The 26,237-nt window shown below is 47.9% G+C and overlaps 2 non-coding genes across 2 annotated transcripts; both read left to right on the top strand.

Annotated features, from left to right (window-relative positions):
• The first annotated feature begins 1,340 nt into the window (after positions 1-1,340).
• LOC140455843 (U1 spliceosomal RNA) lies at positions 1,341-1,505 on the top strand. Its single transcript, XR_011953073.1, has one exon. It is a non-coding gene; the product is annotated as a U1 spliceosomal RNA (small nuclear RNA).
• A 5,019-nt stretch (positions 1,506-6,524) lies between these two features.
• On the top strand, positions 6,525-6,689 carry LOC140455849 (U1 spliceosomal RNA). The gene has a single exon (XR_011953079.1). It is a non-coding gene; the product is annotated as a U1 spliceosomal RNA (small nuclear RNA).
• The last annotated feature ends 19,548 nt before the right edge of the window (positions 6,690-26,237 follow it).

The following is a 26,237-nucleotide window of genomic DNA, read 5'->3' as shown; positions in this document are numbered from 1 at the left end:
GGTGCTGGGTATTTGGTTCGGGGGGGCTGGGGCGTGCGCCAAGACCTGGGAGGAGCGGATCAGGAAGATGAGACAGAAACTAGGCAGATGGGGGCAACGGTCGCTCTCCATCGCGGGAAAAAACCTGGTCATCAGGTGTGAGGTCCTCTCAGTATTGCTATATGTGGCACAGGTCTGGCCTATCCCCAGGACCTGTGCCGCCGCAGTCACCCGGGCCATCTTCCAATTCATTTGGAGATCAAAGATGGACCGGGTCCGAAGAGACTCTATGTACAAAGACCGGTGCAATGGGGGAAAAAACACGCCCAATGCCACCCTCACCCTGATGGCCACCTTTGTGTGTGGCTGCATCAAGCTGTGCGTGGATCCCCGGTACGCAAACACCAAGTGTCACTACGTACTGAGGTTCTACCTGTCCCCGGTGTTGCGAAGGATGGGCCTAGCCTCGCTGCCGCGGAACGCTCCGAGTAGTTGGACCGTTCCGTATCACCTGTCCTTCGTGGAGAAATTTATGAGGAAAAACACCTTTGACCACAAGTCCATCAGGAAGTGGTCAGCACGTAGCGTCCTTGAGACCCTTCGGGAAAAGGAGAGGGCGGATCCTGTCGAGCGGTTCCCTGAGCAGACTGTCAAAGCCATTTGGCAGAATGCCTCATCGCCAGAACTTTCCAACAAGCACCAAGACGTGGCTTGGCTGGTGGTGAGAAGGGCTCTGCCCGTGAGATCCTTTCTTCACGCCCGGACTCTCTGCCGCACCGCACGCTGCCCTCGAAGTGGCTGCGGGGGGGACGAGACTGTCACACACCTCCTTCTGGAATGTGCCTATGCAGAGGAAGTCTGGAGAGGAATGCAGTGGTGCTTGTCGAGGTTCGTCCCGAGCAGCGCCGTGACGCGGGACTCCGTGCTCTACGGCCTGTTCCCCGGGACTCACACCGAGACGAACATTAACTGCGCCTGGAGGATCATCAACTCGGTGAAGGACGCTCTCTGGGCGGTCCAAAACCTGTTGATCTTCCAGCTGAAGGAGTTGACCCCGACCGAGTGTTGCAGACTGGCACATTCCAAGGTCCAAGACTACGTGTTGAGGGACGCGCTGAAGCTTGGGGCAGCTGCCGCCAAGGCGCGGTGGGGAAAGACCACCGTGTAAGATCGGCCTGCCGAAAGAAGCACAGGGGGCCCATACAGACGTTTTTTTGGGCTCTGCTGATGCCTCAGCCAAATATATGTATATATACAAGATGGAAAAAATGCACAGGATTGTAAAGGACAAGAATAAAGTCGAATCTGTGTTTGTAAATATGGACATATGTATGGCATGATCCAATGTACAGACCATCAAATCATTTATGAATAAAGTATATTTTTGAAATAAAAAAAAAAGGTTCTCCCAGGACGAGGCTATCCCATTGCACTTCGGGTGTGCTGACGCCTGCGATGTCCCCAAATGCGGGATACTCGACTGCAAAATTTGTGGTAGTGGGGGACTGCGTTCGCGCTCTCCTCTGATTTACAAACAAAAAGCAGATCTATCAGTCGATGAGGCTCACTTGTGCTTCATACGGTTCCCTATATCCCGCGTGTTGCGGCCTTGCAGCAGCGGACGTGTACTGCCTGCAGGATTTCCCTGGGGCAGGCTACTTCGATGTGACCTTCAGAAGCGTGAAGCAGTGAGAACAGCTCCTGAAGGTCTTCAAGGAGAAGGAAGGGGAGCCGCTGTTTTCCATCTTGTCAGCGACCCCATTGTGTGTGCTTCCTGCACAGAGGAATCGGGTTGTTACAATCCATAAGTACAACCCTTACGTTCCAGCGGCTGATGTCCTGACCTTCCTGGGAAGGTACGTCCAAGTTGAGGGAGAAGCCACTGATGTGATCGACCCCTTTGGGATCTGGACCAGTAAGCGGCAGGTCAGGGTAACTCTGAGGGCCGATGACAGTGGGAACATCCTCCACCCACCCTCGAGGTTCGCAATCGGAGGGAGCAGAGGCTACCTGACATATGCAGGGTAGCCCAAAGTGTGCCGAACCTGCGGGAAGTCGGGACACGTGGCGGAGGATTGCAAAGTGACCATCTGCAGGAACTGCAAACAGGAGGGTCACTTGACTAAGGACTGTCGGGAGGAAAAGAGCTGCAACCTGTGCGGGGAGGCGGGCCACATGTACAAGGCCTGCCCAAGACAAGGAGCCGCCACCTACGCAGAGATGGCCGGAGGTGGTAACACGAGCCGCGGACCGACAAAGTCCAACGAGGTACCGCGAATCAGCAAAGGAACGGTGCCTGGAGGCACCCAGAAGGAAGGGAAGGTTGTAGAGGAGCAGGCGGCAGACAGCGGGGAGATGCAGCAGCCGACCCAAGCTCCTGCAAGACAGACGGAAGAAATTGAAGAGGAGGGATCAAAGGAGGCAGAGCAGTGGATTATCGTTAAAAACAGGAAAAGGAAACCTCTCGAGGGCCCCAAAGCCATCAAGCGAAGGGGGAAGAGACACCTCCAAGAGGAGGATACAGGCAGCTCCTCCGCGGGTGAGGACAGTCACAAGAAGGGTCGCCACCTGAGGAAGAGGCAGAGCGCCGTGGGGAGAAAGGAGGGCAGCACCGCCCAAGAAGGAAAAGACGATCCCTCTGAGGGGGTGGGTGAAGGCCTCCCCCTACCCGGTGAGAACCAAGGGGTACCCACCGGCCCACAGCTCCAGGTAACTGGGAGCAGCGTCCCAGTCACAGCCCTGCTGTCAGATGGAGAACGGGGCGATGCGGACCCTGGGTCTGACACGATGACACCAGAGCGGGGAAATGACACCAGCGTGGAGCCGGACAACTACCTCAGCCCTGCGAAGGTCCAGCAGTTTGCTGTCACCACGGAGATGCACGCAGCTACCCCACTGGAGCAAGACCAGAAGAAAATGGACACTGGGAACCCCGTAAACTGTTAAAATGGGGTTTAAAATTGCCAACATAAATGTGCGTAGCATTAAATCGGCTACGCGATGTGTCTCAACGCTGGCTTTCCTGGCCAACGTCAAAGCCGATGTCCTGTTTCTGCAGGAGTGTGGGATACCGCACCTCAGCAGTTACAGGAGATGGTCGAGCTTGTGGGCCCACGGGCCGTCAGTGTGGTCGGGGGGCAACGATAGCCGCGCCTCCGGCCTGGGTATCCTGTTGCGGGGAGGCAACTTCACCATCTCCGAGGTTAAGGAGGTGGTGGGCGGGCGCCTCCTCGTCGCGGATGTTAAATACAGAAACGCTCCCGTGAGACTAATCAACGTGTACGCCCCAGTGGGTAAGAGTGAACGGTTGGCCGTCCTGCAACAGCTTCCACTGCTGCTGGCTACGTCCAGGCCGGTCATTCTGGCCGGAGACTTCAACTGCATCATTGATGCGGATGGACGATCCGGCGGGGGGGACAGTAAACCGGACGCTACGTCCAGGGCCCTGATGGAAACGGTCAAAGACGCCAAGCTGCACGACGTCTTCAGCGCCCCTGCAGACGGAGCGCAGCGTAGATACACCTGGTCAAGGGCAGACGGGTCTATCCGCTCAAGGATAGATTACCTGTTTGTGTCCCGAATGCTCTCGGTCAGATCCACCGACGTCAAGCCGGTGTTCTTCTCTGACCACTGCCTCCTGCTGGCCGACTGTCACCTACAGGACGAACAGCGGGCGGGCAAGGGAACGTGGAAACTGAACACTAAGCTGTTGACCCCGGGAAACATCGAAGAGCTCAAGAGGGATTACGCAGGTTGGAGAACCGTGAAGCCCCTCTTTGAGTCTCCAGCGGACTGGTGGGAAACGGTAAAAGGGAACATCAAGAGGTTCTTTATCCTCAAAGGTGTCCAGGAGGCGAGAGAGAGGCGGGGAAAACTGTCCCAGCTCCAGGAAAGTATGCAGAACCTGCTCCTGCTGCAGACGATGGGGGTGGATGTCACGGAGGACCTCAAGGAGGTGAAGGGCCAGCAAGCCTCGCTCTTTGCCTCAGAGGCCTCCAGGATAATCTTCCCGTCCAGGGTCCGCTCGGTGGAGCAGGACGAGACGTGCTCACGTTTCTTCTTCCAGAAGGTGCACAAAGAGAGCTCCGTGCTCAGCAGCCTGAAGAAAGAAGATGGCTCGGTAACGTCATCTCAGGCTGACGTCATGAGGATCAGCAAATCCTTCTACGCCAGCCTGTATGACTCGAAGCCGACCGACAGCGCGGCCTCCCAGTCGTTCCTGTCCTCTATCACGGAGGTCCTAGATGACGGAACACGAGAGAGGCTGGACCAGCCGCTATCTCTGGATGAACTGACCAAGGCCCTCGAGTCCTTCGAAAAGAATAAAACTCCCGGAAGCGACGGCTTACCGGTCGAGGTTTATTCCGCTCTTTGGGACTTGATCGGCCAGGACCTGCTGGAGGTGTATGTCAGTATGCTCCGGGCAGGTACCATGAGTGAATCCATGAGGAAAGGCATCATCACCCTCGTCTACAAGCGGAAGGGGGAGAGGGAGGAAATTAGAAATTGGAGACCGATCTCACTGTTAAATGCAGACTACAAAATCCTGTCAAAGGTCATCGCCAACCGGGTCAGGTCTGCTCTGGGATCGGTGATCCACCCGGACCAAACCTGTGCTGTACCGGGCAGGAAGATCTCTGAGAGTCTCGCGCTCCTCAGGGATACGATCGCCTACGTGCAGGACAGGGGGGTGGACACCTGCCTCATCAGCCTGGACCAGGAGAAAGCCTTTGACAGGATATCGCATACATATATGAGGGATGTCCTCTCCAAAATGGGCTTTGGGGAGGGAATCGGAAATTGGATCAGACTGCTCTACACCAACATTGTCAGTGCAGTCTCAATCAATGGGTGGGAATCAGATAGCTTCTCTGTAAGATCTGGAGTCAGGCAGGGATGCCCCCTCTCACCCGCCTTGTTTGTGTGTTGCATAGAGCCATTTGCCGAATCCATCAGGAAGGATGCGAGCCTGAGAGGGGTGACTATTCCTGGCAGCGGGGGCCTGCAGGTTAAGGCCTCCCTGTCCATGGATGACGTCGCTGTTTTCTGCTCGGATCCGCTGTCCGTGCATAGACTCGTGTGCATCTGTGACCAGTTCGAACGGGCCTCGGGGGCCAAGGTAAACCGAGGCAAGAGCGAGGCCATGCTTTTCGGGAACTGGGCCGACCAATCCTCTATCCCCTTCACCGTCAGGACTGACCACCTGAAGGTGCTGGGTATTTGGTTCGGGGGGGCTGGGGCGTGCGTCAAGACCTGGGAGGAGCGGATCAGGAAGATGAGACAGAAACTAGGCAGATGGGGGCAACGGTCGCTCTCCATCGCGGGAAAAAACCTGGTCATCAGGTGTGAGGTACTCTCAGTATTGCTATATGTGGCACAGGTCTGGCCTATCCCCAGGACCTGTGCCGCCGCAGTCACCCGGGCCATCTTCCAATTCATTCGGAGATCAAAGATGGACCGGGTCCGAAGAGACTCTATGTACAAAGACCGGTGCAATGGGGGAAAAAACACGCCCAATGCCACCCTCACCCTGATGGCCACCTTTGTGTGTGGCTGCATCAAGCTGTGCGTGGATCCCCGGTACGCAAACACCAAGTGTCACTACGTACTGAGGTTCTACCTGTCCCCGGTGTTGCGAAGGATGGGCCTGGCCTCGCTGCCGCGGAATGCTCCGAGTAGTTGGACCGTTCCGTATCACCTGTCCTTCGTGGAGAAATTTATGAGGAAAAACACCTTTGACCACAAGTCCATCAGGAAGTGGTCAGCACGTAGCGTCCTTGAGACCCTTCGGGAAAAGGAGAGGGCGGATCCCGTCGAGCGGTTCCCTGAGCAGACTGTCAAAGCCATTTGGCAGAATGCCTCATCGCCAGAACTTTCCAACAAGCACCAAGACGTGGCTTGGCTGGTGGTGAGAAGGGCTCTGCCTGTGAGATCCCTTATGCACACCCGGACTCTCAGCCGCACCGCACGCTGCCCTCGAAGTGGCTGCGGGGGGACGAGACTGTCACACACCTCCTTCTGGAATGTGCCTATGCAGAGGAAGTCTGGAGAGGAATGCAGTGGTGCTTGTCAAGGTTCGTCCCGAGCAGTGCCGTGACGCGGGACTCCGTGCTCTACTGCCTGTTCCCCGGGACTCACACCGAGACGAACATTAACTGCGCCTGGAGGATCATCAACTCGGTGAAGGACGCTCTCTGGGCGGTCCGAAACCTGTTGATCTTCCAGCTGAAGGAGTTGACCCCGACCGAGTGTTGCAGACTGGCACATTCCAAGGTCCAAGACTACGTGTTGAGGGACGCGCTGAAGCTTGGGGCAGCTGCCGCCAAGGCGCGATGGGGAAAGACCACCGTGTAAGATCGGCCTGCCTAAAGAAGAACAGGGGGCCCATACAGACGTTTTTTTGGGCTCTGCTGATGCCTCAGCCAAATATATGTATATGTACAAGATTGAAAAATGCACAGGAGTGTAAAGGACAAGGATAAAGTCGAATCTGTGTTTGTAAATGTGGACATATGTATGGCATGATCAAATGTACAGACCATCAAATCATTTTCTGAATAAAGTATATTTTTGAAATTAAAAAAAAGTTCTCCCAGGACAAGGCTATCCCATTGCACTTCGGATGTGCTGACGCCTGCGATGTCCCCAAATGCGGGATACTCGACTGCAAAATTTGTGGTAGTGGGGGACTGTGTTTGCGCTCTCCCCTGATTTACAAACAAAAAACAGATCTATCAGTAGATGAGGTTCACTTGTGCTTCATACAGCTCCCTATGTCCCCCGCACCTATGTTCAATTCAGTTTCACCCAAATTGACAGATAATGCCGTCCGTCTTATTTTATCCGCTGTGTTCAAAGTTTTTCATAAGAGGACCAAGCCCTTCACATAACCAAATCTGCGTCCGCATTTGCTCCATTTCCCTCTATTTACTGCCTATTCCAGTATTGCTCAAAGTGCCTCTTTCAACAATTTATTCGACAGATTATATTCAGCTCTGTCCACTGATTCTTCACCACCTGCTCCAGGCCAAAGGAGACGGTGGATGCTGTCATCTAATCATACAACTTTACAGTATGGTGGCAGGCTGTTCGGCCCAAATTGGCCATGCTGCACACGCTTATTCAGTCATACAGATGTACAGCATGGAAACAGACCTTTGGGTCCAACTCGTCCATGCCAACCTGATACTCCATCCTAATCTAGTCCTACTTGCCAGCACCCGGCCCATATCTCTCAATCCTTCCTATTCATATACACATCCAAATGCCTTTTAAGTGTTGCAATTGTACCAGCCTCCACCACTTCCCCTGGCAGCTCATTCCATACACGTATCATCCTCTCAGTCAAAACATTGCCCCTTAGGTTGCTTTTATATCTTTGACCCTCTCACCCTAAACTATGTCCCCAGGGAAAGGACTTGGTCTATTTATTCTATCCACTCCCCTCATGATTTTATAAACCTCTTTCAAGTCACCCCTCAGCCTCCGACGCTTCAGGGAAAACAGCCCCAACCTGTTCAGTCTCTCCCTATAGCTCAAATCCTCCAACACTGGCAACATCCTTGTAAATCTTTTCTGAAACCTTGTATATCTTTTCTGAACCCTTTCAGGTTTCACAACATCTTTCCGATAGGAAGGAGACCAGAATTGCACGCAATATTCCAACAGTGACCTAACCAATGTACTGTACAGCCACATCCTGACCTCCCAACTCCTGTATTCGGTACTCTGACCAATAAAAGAAAGCATACCAAACGCCTTCTTCACTATCCTATCTGCCTGCGACTCCTCTTTGAAGGAGCTATGAACCTGCACCCCAAGGTCTCTTTGTTCAGCAACACTCCCTAGGACCTTACCATTAAGTGTATAAGTCCTGCTAAGATTTGCTTTCAAAATGCAGCACCTCGCATTTATCTGAGTTAAACTCCATCTGCCGCTTCAGCCCATTGACCCATCTGATCAAGATCCTGTTGTAGTCTGAGGTAACCTTCTTTGCTGTCCACTACATCTCCAATTTTGGTGTCATAAGCAAACTTACTAACTATATCTCTCATGCTCACATTCAAATCATTTATGTAAATGAAAAAAAGTAGTGGACCCAGCACTGATCCTTGTAGCAGTCCACTGGTCACAGGCCTCCAGTCTGAAAAACAACTTCCCACCACCACCCTCTATCTTCTACTTTAGAACCAGTTCTGTCCCAAATTCCTAGTTCTCCCTTTATTCTGTGACCCTTGACCTTGCTAATCAGTCTCCCTTGGGGAACCTTGTCAAACGCCTCACTGAAGTCCATATAGATCACATCTACCACTATGCCCTCATCAATCCTCTTTGTTACTTCTTCAAAAAACTCAATCATGTTTGTGAGACATGATTTCCCACACGCAAATCCATGTTGACTATCCCTAATCAGTCCTTGCCTTTCCAAATATATGTACATCCTGTCCCTCAGAATTCCCTCCAACAACATGCCCACCACCGACATCAGGCTCACTGGTCTATCGTTCCCTGGCTTGTCCTTACTACCCTTTTTAAAGAGTGACACTACGTTAGCCAACCTCCAGTCTTCCAGCATCTCACCTGTGACTATCAATGAAACAAATATCTCAGTAAGAGGCCCAGCAATCACTTCCCTAGCTTCCTGCAGGTTGAAGATGTATCCAGGTAGATACATGAATGGGAAGGGAACAAAATGACACAGTGCTTTTGAAAATAGGTGGCAGGTTTAGACAGAGAAGCTGAATCGGGTATTGGGTAATTTCTCTGACCGTTTCTTGACATTAGTCGACGGCTCCTTTTTCTCTGAATAGGGTAATCGAACCTGACATTTTAAATATAACCCAATTCGAACCTGGCGTCCAGCCCTGCCCCAGCCAGTCAGACCAGAGAAAGGCTGGATTGGGAGATGCCAGTGTTGGACTGGGGTGTGCAATGTTAGAAACCACACAACACCAGGTTAGAGTCTCACAGGTGTTTGCAAAGTTTGTGAAGGTTTGTAGCTCAGCTTGAGGTTTAGGGTGGAGGTTTGATCACTGAGCTGTAGGTTTGATATCCAGGCGTTTCATTACCTGGCGAGGTAACATCATCAGTGGCGACCTCCAAGTGAAGCGAAGCTGTTGTCTCCTGCTTTCTATTTATATCTTTCTCCTGGATGGGGTTCCTGGGGTTTGTGGTGATGTCATTTCCTGTTCGTTATCTGAGGGGTTGATAGATGGTATCTAGATCTATGTGTTTGTTTATTGCGTTGTGGTTGGAGTGCCAGGCCTCTAGGAATTCTCTGGCATGTCTTTGCTTAGTCTGTCCCAGGATTAATGTGTTGTCCCAGTTGAAATGGTGTTTTTTTACATCTGTGTGTAGAGCTACGAGGGAGAGAGGGTCGTGTCTTTTTGTGGCTAGCTGGTGTTCGTGTATCCTGGTGGCGAACTTTCTTCCTGTTTGTCCTACGTAGTGTTTGTGGCAGTCCTTGCATGGAATTTTGTAGATGACGTTGGTTTTGTCCATGGGATATACTGGGTCTTTTAAAATTCTGATTTCTGTATGTAAATCTCTACGTATGTATGGCATGACCAATTGTACAAACCATCAAATTATTTTATGAATAAATTATATTTTTGAAATTAAAAAAATCCTTTCTGACATAAATGTCTCAATAGAATTTTACACTTGATCAATTGGCATTTCAAAGTAGTGATTGTGGGGTGTTGGCTAAACTGAAGACAGCATCTGAAGGGACAGGATTTGTCTGGGAACTGGGGTGAGATGGCGATGGTGTTCAGCTTGAGAGAAGTATTACATTGGTTTGTGTCACTGGAAAGTAAGTGACAGAGTGAGAAGCGGCTGAGTGGGAACTGCCCAGATTGCCACATTCAGATCAAACAATGTTGAGAGAAAGGGCTTTGAGGTTTGTATCTTGACCAAACTTTGTTCCACCCCAGCTGGGACTTGAACCCACAATCCTGGTTTTGGGAGGCCAGTGACTTATCCATTGGGACACTGGGGCTGTCCAAAGTTTGGGGGTGTGTGGTGATTGTAACTTGACCTTTTACCTCTAGGTAATTACTGCCAAATTTGATGCTTTTTTGTGGGCCGGCCCTTTCTTTTCAAATACAATCTGATGAAGAGTCATCTAGACTTGAAACATTTGCTCGCTGTCTCTCCATAGATGCTGCCTGACCTGCTGTGATCTCCTAATTATCTCAATTTGAGGAATGAAAAGACAGATTGAAGTTTGCTTTATTGTGTATCAGTAATTAATATTGCAAAGTATTGATTATATGTGAGGAATAATCATCTTTCTAGAAGTTTCCTTGGTTGTCCTGACTGTCAGTTTCAGTCATTTCTCCAACCATGATTCCTGGCCACCACCTTGGTCTTGCTGTCTCACCCGACCTTAGTCCTCTCATCGTCATCCTTCCATTACAAAGAAGGCCAGCTCTGATCACTAACCCTAATCTACATCCCACATTCACATTCCAGGTCTGCGGCCTTCTGTATTCCTCCATGGGGAAAAAGAACTATTCCCCAATTCACTGATAACCACACACTCAAAACAAAAAACGTTATCCAGGCCTTTGACCCTCCATTCACCACAACATTTCTGCAGTGACTGATTTACTCAACCCCACCATCACCTCCACTTGTGATCCCCAACAGACCCACTCCCCTCTCGAGCTGCTCAAGCCTATTTCAATGTCCTCCAGTGAGAAGGAAAAAATACAGTATGGTTTATTATACAAAACCTTCATTTCTTCTGGTTAAAACCGACATCATTCTATGCTTCTGTCTCAGTTACAGACCACCTCATTAAAACCAAAATAAGACAAAAGATGTTTTATCAAGCCAGGTTACTCGTATAGATGGTTTTGCAGTTAATGTCGTTTGTATACATTTCAGCAAGGCCTTTGACACAGTCCCCTGTTGGAAACTGATAAAGTTGGTGAAAGCTCATAGGATCCAGAATTACTTGACAAGCTGGATCCAAAATTGGCTTAATGGCAGGCGGCAGAGAGTGGTTGTGGAAGGCTATTTGTGTGACTGTTCAGTGGCATACGACAGGGATCACTATGGGTCTCTTATTGTTTGTGTTTATTTATAAATAACATAAATAAGAAGGTGGGGGGATGATAAGTAAGGTTTTGGATGACACGTAGATTGGCTAGGTGGTTCATGGTGAAGAGGATATTGTTGATATATACTTCCAGGCAGATCTGTGACCGATGGAATTTGACCCTGATAAGTGTGAGGTAATACACTTTGGAAGAAGTAAGGAGACAAGGAAGGACTCAATGAATGGCAGGACATTAAGAAGCTCAGAAGAACAGAGGGATAGTGGGTGCTTGCCTACAGATTCCAGAAGGTGGTTAAACAGGTTAATAGGTAGTTAGGAAAGCATACAGGACACTGACCTTTATCAGTTGAGAGTGTGGTGCAGGCCAGGCAGCATCCAAGGAGCAGGAAAATTAATGTTTCGGACAAAAGCCCTTCATCAGGAATGAGGCTGGGAGCCTTCGGGGTGGAGAGATAAATGGGAGGGACGTGGGGCTGGGGCAAAGGTAGCTGAGAATACAATAGGTAGGTGGAGGTGGGGGGTAAAGGAAACAGGTGGGAAGGAAGATGGACAGGTATGACAGGTCATGAGGGCAGTGCTGAGCTGGAAAGTTGGAACTGGGATAAGGTTGGGGAGTGAGGGGGAAATGAGGAAACTGGTGAAATCCACATTGGAGTGTCTCGAGGCAGAAGATGAGGTGTTCTTCCTCCAGACACCGGGTGGTAAAGGAATGGAAATGGAGGAGGCCCTGCATGTCCTCGGCGGAGTGGGAGTTGAAGTGTTTGGCCATAGTCTGATGGGGTTGGTTGCTGCGGGGGTCCCCGGAGAAGTTCCCTGAAGTGCTCAGCAAGTGGGCATCTCGACTCCCCAATTTAGAGGAGACCCACTTCAATCTCTCATCCTCACAACACGCAGCCCTCCACTCCCTCTGCTCCGACTCTAACCTCACCATCAAACCAGCCGACAAGGAGGGTACAGTGGTAGTTTGGCGCACTGACTTATACACCACTGAGTCCATGAAAAGATTAGCCATGATCTTATTGAATGGTGGAGCAGGCTCGAAGGGCCGGACGACCTACTCCTGCTCCTGGTTCTCATGTTCTTATGTTCCCAGATCATTAGCCTGTCCCTCTGGATTATGAGGCTATCAGTCACAGATAGAGGTGTTTGGACAGATGAGCCAAACATTTGGTCAAAGAGACAGGATTGTCTTAAAGGAGGAAAGCTGGATGAGATGATGAAATGTGCCGGCCGGGAATTGGGCCCAGGCAGCTGAAGGTATTTTCACTATTTTCATCCCCAAGAAGAACAAACATTCTAAGGAGAGCACAAGCCAACCGTGGCTGACAAGGGGAGTCAGGATCAGCATAAAAGCAAAAGTAAAATCAGACAATGTGATGAGGGTGTGTGGGACGCCAGAGATTTGGGAACACTTTAAAAATCAATCGAGGATAATTCAAAAGAAATAAAGGGTGAGGAGATGAAATATGAGTGCAAGCAAACTCATATATAAAAAGGAGACCTTGTAGAGGTTTATAAAATCATGAGGGGCATGGATAGGGTAAATAGGCAAGGTCTTTTCCCTGGGGTCAGGGAGTCCAGAACTCGAGGGACATAGGTCTGTTTCCTTTCTGTACATCTCTATGACTCTATGGATGTCAGTTAACACAAACTTCCTGAATTCAGGTGGCAACTTGATAAGTTTGAATTTAAAAATAAAATTGTCATTGGCAGTAGATACGGGTGTCCACCAGCCTTGTTTCCCTTCAAGTGACTCACCATCCTGACTTGGAAATATATCACTGTTCCTTCACTGTTGCTGGATCAAAATCCTGGGAAATCCCTCTCTGATGGACTGCAGTGGTTCAAGAAAGCAGCTCAGTACCACCTTCTGGAGGGGCACCTAGGGACGGGCAATAAATACTGGCTCAGCCAACGATGCACCTGTCTGATGAATGGATACACAAAAAAGCTGCAACAGATATCTAATTCAAATTGTTTAAAGTTAAACTTGTGAAAAGCATAGACATTTTATTTGAATCTCCTGCCTCCGCTTAAGCTGCAATGAACAAATACATTGTTAACAAATACATTCACATCCTCATAATAAATCCAGGTGATTTCATCTCACACACAGTCATTCAAGAAATAAAACCAGAGAATACTAGAAATACTGGGGGAATGTGTTTGGCCATGAGTCACAGATTGTAGTTGGATACAATTCTTCTGCTGCTGGTGACCCACACCACCTCACGGATTCCAAGCTCTGAGTTGTTTGATCTTTTGGAAATCTATCCCATGCAGCAGGGTGTCTGTGCTATCCAACACAAAACTGGGTATTGTCTTGAAGACAAGATTTTCTCCCAAAAGAGCTGTGTTCTGGTCCCTTCTTCAGAAACTACCGTGGTCAGGTGTATTTCTGACAGGTAGATCAGTGGCGGTGAGGTTAACAATGATTTTGCTCTTGTTGGTTCCTTCACCAACTGTGACAGACCCAGTCAGGATTTGGAGATTCAGTTGGTAATGGTGCTACCAGCCAGCTCTTGGTGATGGGCCATGAAGTCCCAAACCCAGAATACCTGCACTGGCTTTTCCACCCTCAGTTGTTTCTTTGCCCATATTGAACCATTTCATGTGAAACATCATGGGATCCCAATGCAATGGTGAGATCTCCAGGGCAACTCATTCCTGACGGTGTACCACTGCACTGCCATCTCTGATGGTCTGTCTTTTTGAATGGTGAGCAGTTTTGTGCCCCAATTCTGATGAAGCATGAACTGGCTTTGGGGAGGTTACACAGGAGGTTCACAAGAATGGTCTTGGGAATGAAGAACTCACCATTTGAGGAATAGTTTGTGTCTCTGGGTCTGTCCTTGATGAAGTATAACAGAAGAACTATGAAGTGCTTCAAGAGGTTAGTCATAGCACACACTAACACCAGCCTCCCAGGTTAGATCGACGATAGTTCATCTACCCTTACAACAGGTCCACAACAGACACCATCTCACTGGCCTACTCTCATTCCCTGGAACACCTGGGGAACAAAGATGTCAATGTCAGACTCCTACTTATTGGTCACAGCTCTGCCTCCGACACCATAATTCCAACCAAACTCATCACCAAAGTCTGAGGCCTAGCACTCTGCTTCCCCCTCTGGATCCACTCTGTGACTGGATCCTCAACTTCCTGACCCACAGACTGCAGTAGTGATAGGCTATAACACCTCCTCCACTATAATCCTCAACACTGGTGCCCTGCTAGGCTGCTCACTCAGCCCTTGGTGTACACCTTATACACTCACGGCTATGTGCCCAAATTCCACTCCACCTCCATTTACAAACTTGCTGATGGCACCATTATAGCGGGTGAGATCTCAAACAACGAAAATTTAGAGTGTTGGAAAGAGATGGAGTGCTTAGTGGGATGGTCTCGAGACAACAATCTCTCCATCAATGTCCACAAAACGAAGGAGTTGGTGATCGACTTCAGGAAGTGGAGGACACGCCCCTGTCTGGATCAATGATGCTGAGGTGGGGATGGTGGAGAGCATCCAGTTCCTCAGAGTAACAATCACCACCAATCTGTCCTGGTCCATCCATGTTGATGCGACAGTCAGGAAATCACCACAATGTTACTATTCCCTTAGAAGACTGAGGAAAATCAGCATGTCCAAATGACTCTTACCAATTTTACAGATGTACCATAGACAGCATACTAGCTGGATGTATCACAGTACGGCATAGTAACTGCTCTGTCCAAGACCACAAGAAACTACAGAGAATCATGGACACAGCCCAGTCCATCACACAGTTCCATTCATTGACTCCATCTACACTTCCCGCTGTCTTGGGAAAGCAGCCAATATAATCAAAGACTCTTCCCAACCCGAATGTACTCTCTTCCAGCCTCTTCCATCAGGCAGAAGATATAAAACCTTGTAAACACAGACCAACAGATTCAAGAACAGCTTCTTCACTGATGTTATCATACTTCCGGATGGACATCTCAAGTGTTTCAGTTTATCTCTCTCTGCACCTCCAAAACTGTTCAATTCCCCTGATCATAGAATTCCCTACAGTGTGGAGACAGACTGTTTGGTCCGACAAATCCACACCGAGCTTCTGAAGAGTAACCCACCCAGACCCAATTCCCTACCCTGTTACTCGACATTTACTCCTGACTAATGCACATGGTCAACACATCCCTGAACGCTATGGGCCATTTTGCAAGACCAGTTCACCAGGCGTGTACATCTGTGGACTGTGGGAGGAAGCCACAAAGACACGGGAGAATGTACACACTCCACACACACAGATGCCCAAGGCTAGAATCAAACATGGGTCCCTGGCACTGTGAGGCAGTAGTGCTAACCCCTGAGCCACCGTGCCACCTGTAATATTGTACAGTATGGTCGGCCTGACTAGCAAAGAAAACAACACTTTTCACTTTATCTCAGGACACGTGATAATAATAAATCAAATCAAAAAGAAAAGAGGGGGATCTCAGAATATTGAGAGTCCTGGACAGATTGGACATGGAGAAGATGCTTCCACCAGTCAGAGAGACTAGGCCCCAAAAGCATAACCTCAGAGGGAAAGAGATCATCCTTTCGAACTGATATGAGGAGGAATTTCTTCAGATAGAGTGTGGTTAATCTGTGGAACACCTTGCACAGCAGGGTCCACAGCAGTGGAGGCCAAGTCATTGAGTGTGTTTTAGAGATAGGTAGGTTCATAATTAGTCAAAGGTTAGTGGGTGAAGGCAGTCGCACGGGGCTGATAGACATAACAGTCATGATCGAGTGATGGAGCAAACTCGATGGGCTGAGTGGCCTAATTCTGCTCCTATCTTACAGTCCTATGGTCTCTAACATACTTGAATTGTTCAGTTTGCCTTTTTCCACTGAGCCTGATCACTTTGAGAAGTGGACTTTCTGTTCCATTGCTGAACCTGTTCACATTTTGTTCATCACCTCACCCACAAACTATCATTATCTGTCATCTCAAATTCCCCAACTTGTAAAAATGTGCTCCACAAGAACAGTCACAGGACTGAGCATGACTGACATTACTTAGAGCTGATACTTTCAAACAAAACCAGTCTGCCATGTCTTTACATTGAAGGATGCAGGAAGCAGAAGGAGCAAGTTACTTGTGGGAAAACTCTCAGGGTGGGGGAGTGGTCCTCCTGCACAATCACAGTTTTACATCTGTATTTAAACCTACAAAGAAATTGTTAAAAGAAAATCCAAGGTTATAATTATAATTCAATACTTTGTAGGCTCATTTTGGGGGAAAAATGAACGTTTTAACATTAAAATACTACAAAATCCCAATAAACAAAAATATCTAACTCAAAATCTATAAACTCAAACTTTTGCAGAGCACAGACATTTCATTTGAATCTCCTGCCTCCACTAAAGCTGCAATGAACATGCTGTTAACAAATACATTCAGCAAGGAGCAAGTTACTTGTGGAAAACTCTCAGGGCGGGGGAGTGGTCCTCCTGCACAATCGCTGTTTTACATCTGTTTTTAAATCAACAAATCTGCAAGAAAATTCAAGTTTATTGTTATACTTAGATACTTTGTAGGTTCAGATTGGGGTAAAATGTGCATTTGAACATTAAAACACTACAAAACTTGAATAAACAAAAACATCTAACTCAACATGTACAAAGTCAAACTTTTGCAGAGTACAGACATTTCATTTGAATCTCCTGCCTCCTCTTAAGCTGCAATGAACATGTTGTTAACAAATACATTCACATCCTTATAACAAATCCAGGTGATTTCATCACTTACAGTCATTCAAGAAATAAAACCAGAAAATTCAGGAAATATGAGGGGATTGTGTTTGGCCATGAGGTCACAGATTGGAGCTGGATATAATTCTGCTGCTACTGATGGCCCACAGCACCTCAGGGATTCCCTGTTCTGAGTTCTTTGATCTTTTGGAAAGCGATCCCATTCAGCACGGTGATAGTGCTGCACAACACAACAGGGGGGATTGTCAATGTGATGACTGGATTTTCTCTCCAAAAGAGCTGTGTTCTGGTCCCTTCTTCCGATACTACCATGGTCAGATGTATTTCTGACGGCTGGGTCAGTGGCGATGAGGTTCACTATCTGTTTTGCTCTTGCTGGTTCCTTCACCATCTGTCACTGACCAAGTCAAACTGTTCGATCCTTTAGGACTGAGCCTGTTCAATGGATAATGGTGCTCCCAGCCAGCTCTTGGTGATGGACATTGAAGTCCAGACTTAGAATACCTTCTGTACATTTTCTACCCTCAGTGATTGTTCCAGTTAACTCTTTGGCCAGATTGAACCTGTACCTATGAGACATCATGGGGTCCCAATTCAATGCCAAGATCCCCAGGGTAACTCATTCCTGCCTCTATACCACTGCACTGTAACCTCTGGTGATGTGTCCTGTTGAATAAGGAAGTTGCTGTCTTGGACAGAGGATTAACAGGCTGTTGGTTGATGACCCCATGGAATAGCTCTCCCAATTCTGGCACAAGCCCCGAGTCATTAGTAAGGAATGTTTCGCTTGTGTGTGCCAGCGTCATTTCCAGAGGCTGGATTAATGCCAGTGGTCCATCTGATTTAATTCTTTGTTGGTCTTTTCTGCAGTGGGAGGGTTGAGGGATGTCTGACACATTCGCCAGAATAAGATGTGCAGCTCAGGTGCATTGGCCTTGCTAAATTGCCTGTGGTGTTAGGTGCATGAGTCAGGGATAAACATAGGGTAGGGGAATGGGTCTGGGTGGGTTACTCTTCGGAGGGTCAGTGTTAACCTGTTGGGCTGAAAGGCCCATTTCCATGCTGTCGGGAATCTGTAATCTAATCTAATCTAATCTGATCCTTGGCCTGGGCTCACAGATTACACTTTCAGTGGCATCAACACTACCTTCCCCTTTGATAACTGGTTACTTTTCAAACTGCTGGGAGGTAGACATTGGTGTTTATTAATGATCGATGCTCAAATGTGTGTGTTTTTGATTTGTATAATTGGTTTTGGATCATGGAATGGGAATGTGGCGGGAGTGGTTCTTATGGAGCAGTGAGCCTGAAGTCGGTGGTGGGCAAGTTGTTGGAGGGAATCCTGAGGGACAGGGTGTGCATGTATTTGGAAAGGCAAGGACTGATTAGGGATAGTCAACATAGCTTTGTGCATGGGAAATCATGTCTCACAAACTTGATTGAGCTTTCTGAAGAAGTGCTAAAGAGGATTGATGAGGGCAGAGCAGTAGATGTGATCTATATGGACTTCAGTTAGGCATTCAACAAGGTTCCCCATGGGAGACTGATGAGCAAGGTTAGATCTCATGGAATACAGGGAGAACTAGCCAGTTGGATACAGAACTGGCGCAAAGGCAGAAGACACAAGCTGCTGGTGGAGGGTTGTTTTTGAGCCTGGAGGCCTGTGGCCAGTGGTGTGCCACAAGGAACGGTGCTGGGTCCACTACTTTTCAACATTTATATAAATGGATGTGAGCACAAGAGATACAGTTGGTAAGTTTGCAGATGACACCAAAATTAAAGGTGTAGTGGACAGTGTCGAATGTTACCTCAGAGTATAACGGGAACTTGATCAGATCAGCCAATGGACTGAGGAGTGGCAGGTGGAGTTCAATTCAGATAAATGTGAGGTGCTGGACTTTGGGGAAGCAGATCTTCTCAGGACTTATACACTTCATGGTAAGGTCCTAGGGAGTGTTGCTGAACAAAGAGACCTTGGTGTGCAGGTTCATAGCTCCTTGAAAGAGGAGTCACAGGTAGATAGGATAGTGAAGAAGGCATTTGGTATCCTTTCTTTTATTGGTCAGAGTATTGAGTACAGGAGTTGGGAGGTCATGTTGTGGCTGTACGGGACATTGGTGAGGCCACTGTTGGAATATTGTGTGCAATTCTGATCTCCTTCCTATCGGAAAGACGTTGTGAAACTTGAAAGGGTTCAGAAAAGATTTACAAGGATGTTGCCAGGGTTGGAGGGTTTGAGCTATAGGGAGAGGCTCAACAGACTGGGGCTGTTTTCCCTGGAGCATCAGAGGTTAAGAGGTGAAACTAATAAAATTTTAACAGGACTGGACAGGATAAATACAGGAAGGATGATGATCAAGAATGCAGCACCTGAGTCACAGTCAGAATACAGAGAAGGTTTACCAGGATGTTGCCTGGTGTGCGGGATTGTAGATCGTGAATGGCACAGATGGAATGGAAAATATGAGTTTTTTTCCATAGTGGAGGGGTCCTTTACAAGAAGCAAAATCACTTTGATTGTTTATAATAAATGTTAAGTCCTGCTACCTGATGAAGGAACAGCACTCTGAAAGCTTGTACTTCCAAATAAACCTGTTGGACTATCACAAACAAGACAACAGCAAAACAGACAGAATTTAGGTAATTCTCACACTCAAAGACTTCAGCTTCCGGTCTGGTCACCCTGTCCCTTCTTGTCTGTGTTTATGCTTGATGGTACATTTTTATTATTTTCTCAGGGTTTGGGGAACAAAATTCCTCCTTTTTTTTACTCAAGGAAACCTTATAATTTGGCTCCATCAGTTTGATCTCATTCATTACATTTGAATTGAAGTGTGTAGTGTGAACCAAAAGAGGAAATGAAGATCTAGGTTTGTGTGAAGATTTGTAGCTCGGATGCCAGTTCCCGTAGTTGTGGGTATGTTCACCGAGCTGGGAAGTTGGTTTACAGATGTTACCTCCCCCGTCCAGGGGACATCTTCAGGGTTTGGGATTCTCCAGTGAGGCGCTGTGGTACTGTCTCTTCTGGAATGTATCTGGTTCCGTTCCTGCTGCTTCCAGTTGCTGGTTCCGGATGTTCATTGTGGTGGCCGGTGTATTGGGCCACAGTCAGTGTGTTTGTTAATGGAGTCTGTGGATGAGTGCCATGCTTCTAGAGATTCTCTGGCTGTCCTCTGTTTAGCTTGTCCTCTGATTGTTGTAATGTCCCAATCAAATTTGTAATCCTTGTCATCTGTGTGTGTGGCTATCAGGGACAGCTGGTTGTGGTGTTTAGTGGCTAGTTGGTGTTCGTGAATGTGGATTGCCAGTTGTCTCTCTGTTTGCCCTGTACAGTGTTCCACACAGTCTCTGCATTATTACAAGGTTGCATGCAAAGTCTGCATGAAGCATTATACAGGAGAGACAGATGGTTATATCTGAGCCCGGGTGTCCCTGGAGAGGGAGCATGTGGTGTCTACCAACTCCCTCGAGCTGTTCACAGAAAGATGTTCACCCCACAGAGTGGAGTGCTTTATTTCCTACTCCAACTCTATTTAGATTTAATCCTTCCCCTTCCCTCCACTTTTTTGATCACTCAGCATTGCTCTTTGAGGAGAAGGGCACTGCTTGTCACTGGCCACCCTGGCGTTTTCCTTTCTTCCTGATGGTGGAAATAGAATAAAGATTCATACAGCTGTTGTCTGTCACTGTGTCTCACACCTGCACACACACAACATGGGGGCTGGGGAAAACATATCAAACCAGGAGATTTAAGGTCTCCTCAGAAACAAAATATACCCACAACTACAGGAGGAAATTAAATGAAGAAGGATTGAAAAGCGAGGACCTGATATATGAAAATAAGAACATAAGAAATAGGAGAGTTAATAGGCCACTCAGCCCCTCAGGTCAGCCCCTGCCATTCAACAGGATCATGGGTAATCTGTCCCAGAAGTCAGCCCCATTTGAGGGCAGCTCATCATAGCCAATCACTCCCAGATAGTTCATCATCTATCAACCTCCACTTTAAATCCTGTCAGTTATGGCACCCCCCACAACTCTCAATACTACAGGATGCCTCTAGTTCCAAATGGATTATGTTAAACGAATGTTCACATTATTTCACTTCTAAATCTAATTTTCTCTTTTCCATATCCTGTCTCTTCAGGTCTATTTCAAAGCTTCCTATATCCATCTCCTTTATCTTTACTTTCTCTGCTCTTTCTTTCTCATTTTCTGCTCCACTTTATCTTTTTCTGCCTTCTCCAGTTTCTTCATTCTCTCTTTATTCTCCAGCTGCCTTCACTGGAGCTGCATCTGCCCTGATTTCACTGCTTCACTCCCTGGAGAATCGGTTTCTTGCATTTCCTCTAAACCTAAGGCTTGTGCCTTCTTAGCTCTGCCAGCGAACCCTGCCTCTAGATTGCCAACCAAATCAAACAACATCGTCTTTGAAATAAATCTCGGAGGAAATGTCGATCAATGAGTTTTGAACAAGTTGACGAAGGCCATTTGTTGCAAATAATGTTTTCCATGGACCATCATCGCCACCTGGCGGTTGTTATCGAGATACCACTTTTATATTTTATTTCCCCGCACTGCCTATTTCCGCCACGTGGTGGTAGTATTGCTCCACTTACCATTCCCCTCCAAATCCTCTCGTTCCGATGAAACTGTCAGGTGAAGAGATGGTCCCTTAACTTTGGTGTAGGAATATTGCAGCCTTCCAGAATTTTGTAGAATTTTGAAATCGTACTCTATGTCCCTCTATATTTTCGGGCAGAGCTTTTTTTTGTCTGAATGCTTCTGTGGTTTCCATTTGAACCTCTTTGTCGATGCATCTTTTCATGACAATGAATGTACTATAATAAAGCAAAATACTGCAGATGCTGGTGATTTTATTGTACAAAGTGCTGGAGAAACACAGCAGGTACAGCAGAGTCAGTGGACAGAGAAACAGAATTAACCTTTCAGTCCAATCTCTCTCTTGTTCAGAACTCCACATTCAGTTTCTGTTTCTCTCTGCACTGACCCTACCAGACTCTGTTTCCCCAGCATTCTATCTTTGTGTTTATTCAAATTCTGTCTCATTTTCCCATTTACAATCATTCTTTTTCACATCATTAATCACTGTCGTAGAGGCATACAGCAACTCGAACATGCCAGCCAACATTCCCAAACTAAACAAGTCCGAGGAGCCTGCATTTACTCCATAACCCTCTGACTGTTTCCTATTCATGTTCCTGTCAAATGCCCTTTAAATGTTGTCGTTGTATCATTTTGTCTGGCAGCTCGTTCCGTACACGACCCACACTCTGTGTGAAAATGTTTCACCTGAGATCCCTCTGTAATCTTTCCCTCTCACCTTAAACCTCTCTCTTGTTGTGAACTCCTCTACCCTAAGGGGTAAAAAGTTTTGCTATTTTCCCCTTCCATGTCCCTCATGATTTATAAACCTCGATGAAGGTCACCCTTCAGCCTCCAAAACTCCAGTGAAAAACCTGTCCAGCCTCTCTGTGTAACTCAAACCCTCCAGTCTGTGTGATATCCTTGTAGGTTGTTTCTGAACCCTCTCCAGTTTAATAATATCCATCCTACAGCAGGGGGACGAGAATTGAACACATTGCTCCAGAAGTGTCCTCACCAACATCCTGTACAACCTCCTGAAACAGTCATGAAGAACATTTCAATCCGTTGTCATCTGGTGATATTTTCCTCCCAAGACCCTCCATGAAGACACGGTGCCCCCTCAATCCTGGGATTGTAACCCTTCACCTTGGGCAAGCTCAGAGACCTCTCCATTTCAGACTCAGGGGCGCGGGCTCCAGCAGCTTCCTTTCAGCCTCATCGCCCACATCTTGTTTCCAGCAGATGCCTGTTTCCCGCTTGGTCTGAGCTCACAGCCTTTCACCCCGGTGTGTGTGAGTGTGTGAGAGTGTGTGTGTGTGTGAGTGAGTGTCTGTGTGTGTGTCTGTCTGTCTGTATGTGTGTGCGTGTCTGTTTAAGTGTGTTTGTGTCTGTGTGTGTGAGTGTGTGTGTGTTTTTGTGTGTGTGTGTGTGTGTCTGTGTGTATGTCTGTGTGAGTGAGAGAGAGAGAGAAATATCCCAGAGGCAGCTCCGGCTCCAGATGCCCCACTTCCCAAACCCACTCGACCCTCCATCATGATGCTTCCCCCCCCCCCCCCCCCACCCCCCCGGGGGGTCGGTTCACACAATCCCCACCCGCCCCCTCCCTCTCTCCCTTAAATAAATGGGGAAGAGGAGGATCAGAGTGCAGGAAGATCCCAGTTTCTTTCAATCCGCCCCCGGTGAAAGGGGGAGGTGGGGGCGGGTGGGGGGAGAGAGAGAGAGAGAGAGAGAGCGACAATCGGCCTGAACCAGTTTAATGAAGGATGAACAGTGACCGGTGCTGTCCAATTCCTGTCCCTCCCTCTCTCCCCCCGCATTACCCCCCGGGAATGCAGTGGGAATGGAAAGGGTGGGCGCTAGGAAATTGTTTCCGTTAGGCAAGGAGACTAGGACCCGTGAACACAGCCTTAGAATTAGAGGGGGTCAATTCAGAACAGAAATGCGGAGATATTTCTTCAGCCAGAGAGTGGTGGGCCTGTGGAATTCATTGCCGCAGAGTGCAGTGGAGGCCGGGACGCTAAATGTCTTCAAGGCAGAGATTGATAGATTCTTGATGTCTCGAGGAATTAAGGGCTACGGGGAGAATGGGGGTAAATGGAGTTGAAATGCCCATCAGCCATGATTGAATGGCGAGTGGACTCGATGGGCCGAATGGCCTTACTTCCACTCCTATGTCTTATGGTTTTATGGAATGGTGCGAGAGACCAACAGTTGGGTTAATCCCACAATCCAATGGGGGAGGCTGCACTGGAACGGATCCTTCCACCACATCACAAATCCTCCCCTTTCTGGTTGTTACTTTTCTCACCTTTCCCCGCCTCTGTCATATTTCAAATCAGATCTATTTTTCACCTTTTGGCAAAAGGCTACAGATCTGCAACGTTATCTCTGTTCAAAGATGCTCCTTGATCTGCTGAGCAATTGTAAACCTTTTCTGATTTTATTTCGATGTTGAGTATCTGCAGTATTTTAGTTTTGGGCTCTGATCGCGCATGAATGATATGTGGCTGCAGTACCGGTGACTGCCAGCTGGTGGCAATCCTACACCACGAATGTCATCGCCGTTGAGCATTTACAGTGGCGTCTGTTCCCTACAGTCCCCCTCGCCGCCAGAGGATGGTAATATTACACAGTTAAAAATCACACAACACCAGGTTATAATCCAACAGGTTTAATTGGAAGATCATTAGCTTTCGGAGCGACACTCCTTCATCAGGTGATAGTGGAGGGGTCAATCCTAACACAGAAGTTATAGCAAAAATAGGTCAAGGAGATAGCCGAGACCTTAATTCTTTATTTTATTTAAAGGGAAGTGTAAGGCGCTGCGTTCCAGATGTGATTTGATTGGTCCAGTGCGAGGCTTTAAGCAAAACACATTTTATTTAGAAATGGCTGTGGGAGATCAGGAGATGGTGGAAAATGACACAGGAATGGGAATGTTTGACCCACTCAACAGGGACGCAGAGTCTATCATGGACAAAGCCAGCCACAGGACAGAGAATTGCAACAGCAGCCCCAAGAGAGGGGAACAGGGACAGGAGACCCACATGGATCCTCAGCTCATGCAGCATTCCACACGGTTGGAGATGGGAATAATGCTCCTGGAATGTTGCTACTCCTTTAACAAGATTAGCTTGTTCTTTTTTCTCAGAGGAGTCACAAATGCAGATTCCGATGTGTCCGTTTGGGATGGATTTTAGGGCCAACTTGCTTATAGCCAACAAATAATGCCTCAGGCAAAAGGCTTTCAAGGTGTTATTTTTTGAAAAAAAATGTGTAAACTGAAAGGAAAGTGCCCAGTTCTCCCAGCTCATCTTCACTCTGGTTTGGTTTGGTTTTGGCAAGATGGCAGCTTTTTGAGACTGCTGGTCAAGGAAGCAGCTCCACGCTGATTCTCTCTCTCTCTCTCTGACACCCCTCCTGTGAGATCCTGTGTTTGATTTTAGATTTTTTGCCAAGGGGGTGTTTATGGGGTCTGTTGGAAGTATTTGGAACAGCATCATTGAGTTGCAATAAAGTCGTGTTTTTAAATAGTTATGTTATTTAATATTCTGTTCTCGTTTTGATCTTGCAAATGAATTCTGTTTGGTTTACACTAAGTGGTTGGGCCAGCTGCATCACTCCTGGAATATCCACTACACACCTGCTTAAAACAACCAGAAAGGTTAGAGTCTGGGCTACCTTCTTAAACTGCTTTGAGGGGGGTCTGGTCTGGTCCACAACATACTCCTGGGACAAATCCTGCTCCCAGAATAGGGGGTTTGGGGATTTATATGGAACCATGAAGACGGTGATGATCCTGGGATTCCCGACTGGGAACATTGTCCAGAGAGAATCAGGAAGAGAATAATAATGCAGGGTCAGTGATTGATACACCGATCCCAATGAAACCCTGAGGGTCAGGCTGGGTGGGGAGGGGGGATACATTGGGTAACTGAGGAGGGTGATGGAGTCGGGTAAATTGGTGAGGGTTGAGAGGGGAGGTTACACTGGGGAGCTGACGAGAAATTGTCGAGTAAAGTGTGTTTAGCAGCACACAGTTAGGGAAGAATAAGTAAAGAAAGAATGTTTATCATTTGTAACACATCCTCAAAGACAGTGATGGAGAATAACCCTGTCTGGTTTCTGAGGAGAGTTAAAATAGATGGGAGCAGATAGGGGATACCTGGAATCCAGATGTCTCCTCCTCAGTCAGAATCCGAGTGCATTGACGTCGGTACTGGAGGGAACAATGTGAGGGAGACATGATGTGAGGCCTGGGGCAGGCCCCAGCTTCAGTCAGGATGGGATTGGAATGGTGGCTGTGAAAGGCAGATCTTCATCGCTGTTGGGATGGAAGAGGTGGACCTATTAGGCATTGCATGGCACCGCCCTGGAAAGGAGGTGGGCCCTTGGGGCTGTGTGCTGGGAAAAGGGGGGAAATGTTCCATTGGAAAAACATTAATCTCACCCAGAAGCTCCCTCCGTTTGCTTTGAAGAAAAAGAGGAACCCAAGTCTACCGGATGCTCTCCCCAGTCACTGGGACCAGAGAACGGGCTGTTTGTTACTCCCACCCCCATGAGCATCTCTCCCCATGGGCCCCATCAGGTAATGCTGGCAATGAGGAATTTAGGGGATATGGGGACACCCCCACAGTGTCAATATAAAACATGAGCATTGCAGAATTGATGCTGCACCAAGTGTTGAGGTGGAACAGCTCCGTGAGAGATGTGGGTATTGGGTGAATATTGTGTCCCATCTGAGAATACAGGGACAGGGATCTGATCAGTCCTATTCTCAATGGAATGTTTAGTTTAACCCCAGCTCAAGGTGTTCAACTGGGCGTGCAGGGAATA

Source organism: Chiloscyllium punctatum, chromosome 30, assembly GCF_047496795.1.
Source record: "Chiloscyllium punctatum isolate Juve2018m chromosome 30, sChiPun1.3, whole genome shotgun sequence".
In the NCBI taxonomy this organism is placed as follows: domain Eukaryota; kingdom Metazoa; phylum Chordata; class Chondrichthyes; order Orectolobiformes; family Hemiscylliidae; genus Chiloscyllium; species Chiloscyllium punctatum.
The sequence above is the reverse complement of the archived record's forward strand: the minus strand, read 5'-3'. Positions and strand labels throughout refer to the sequence as shown.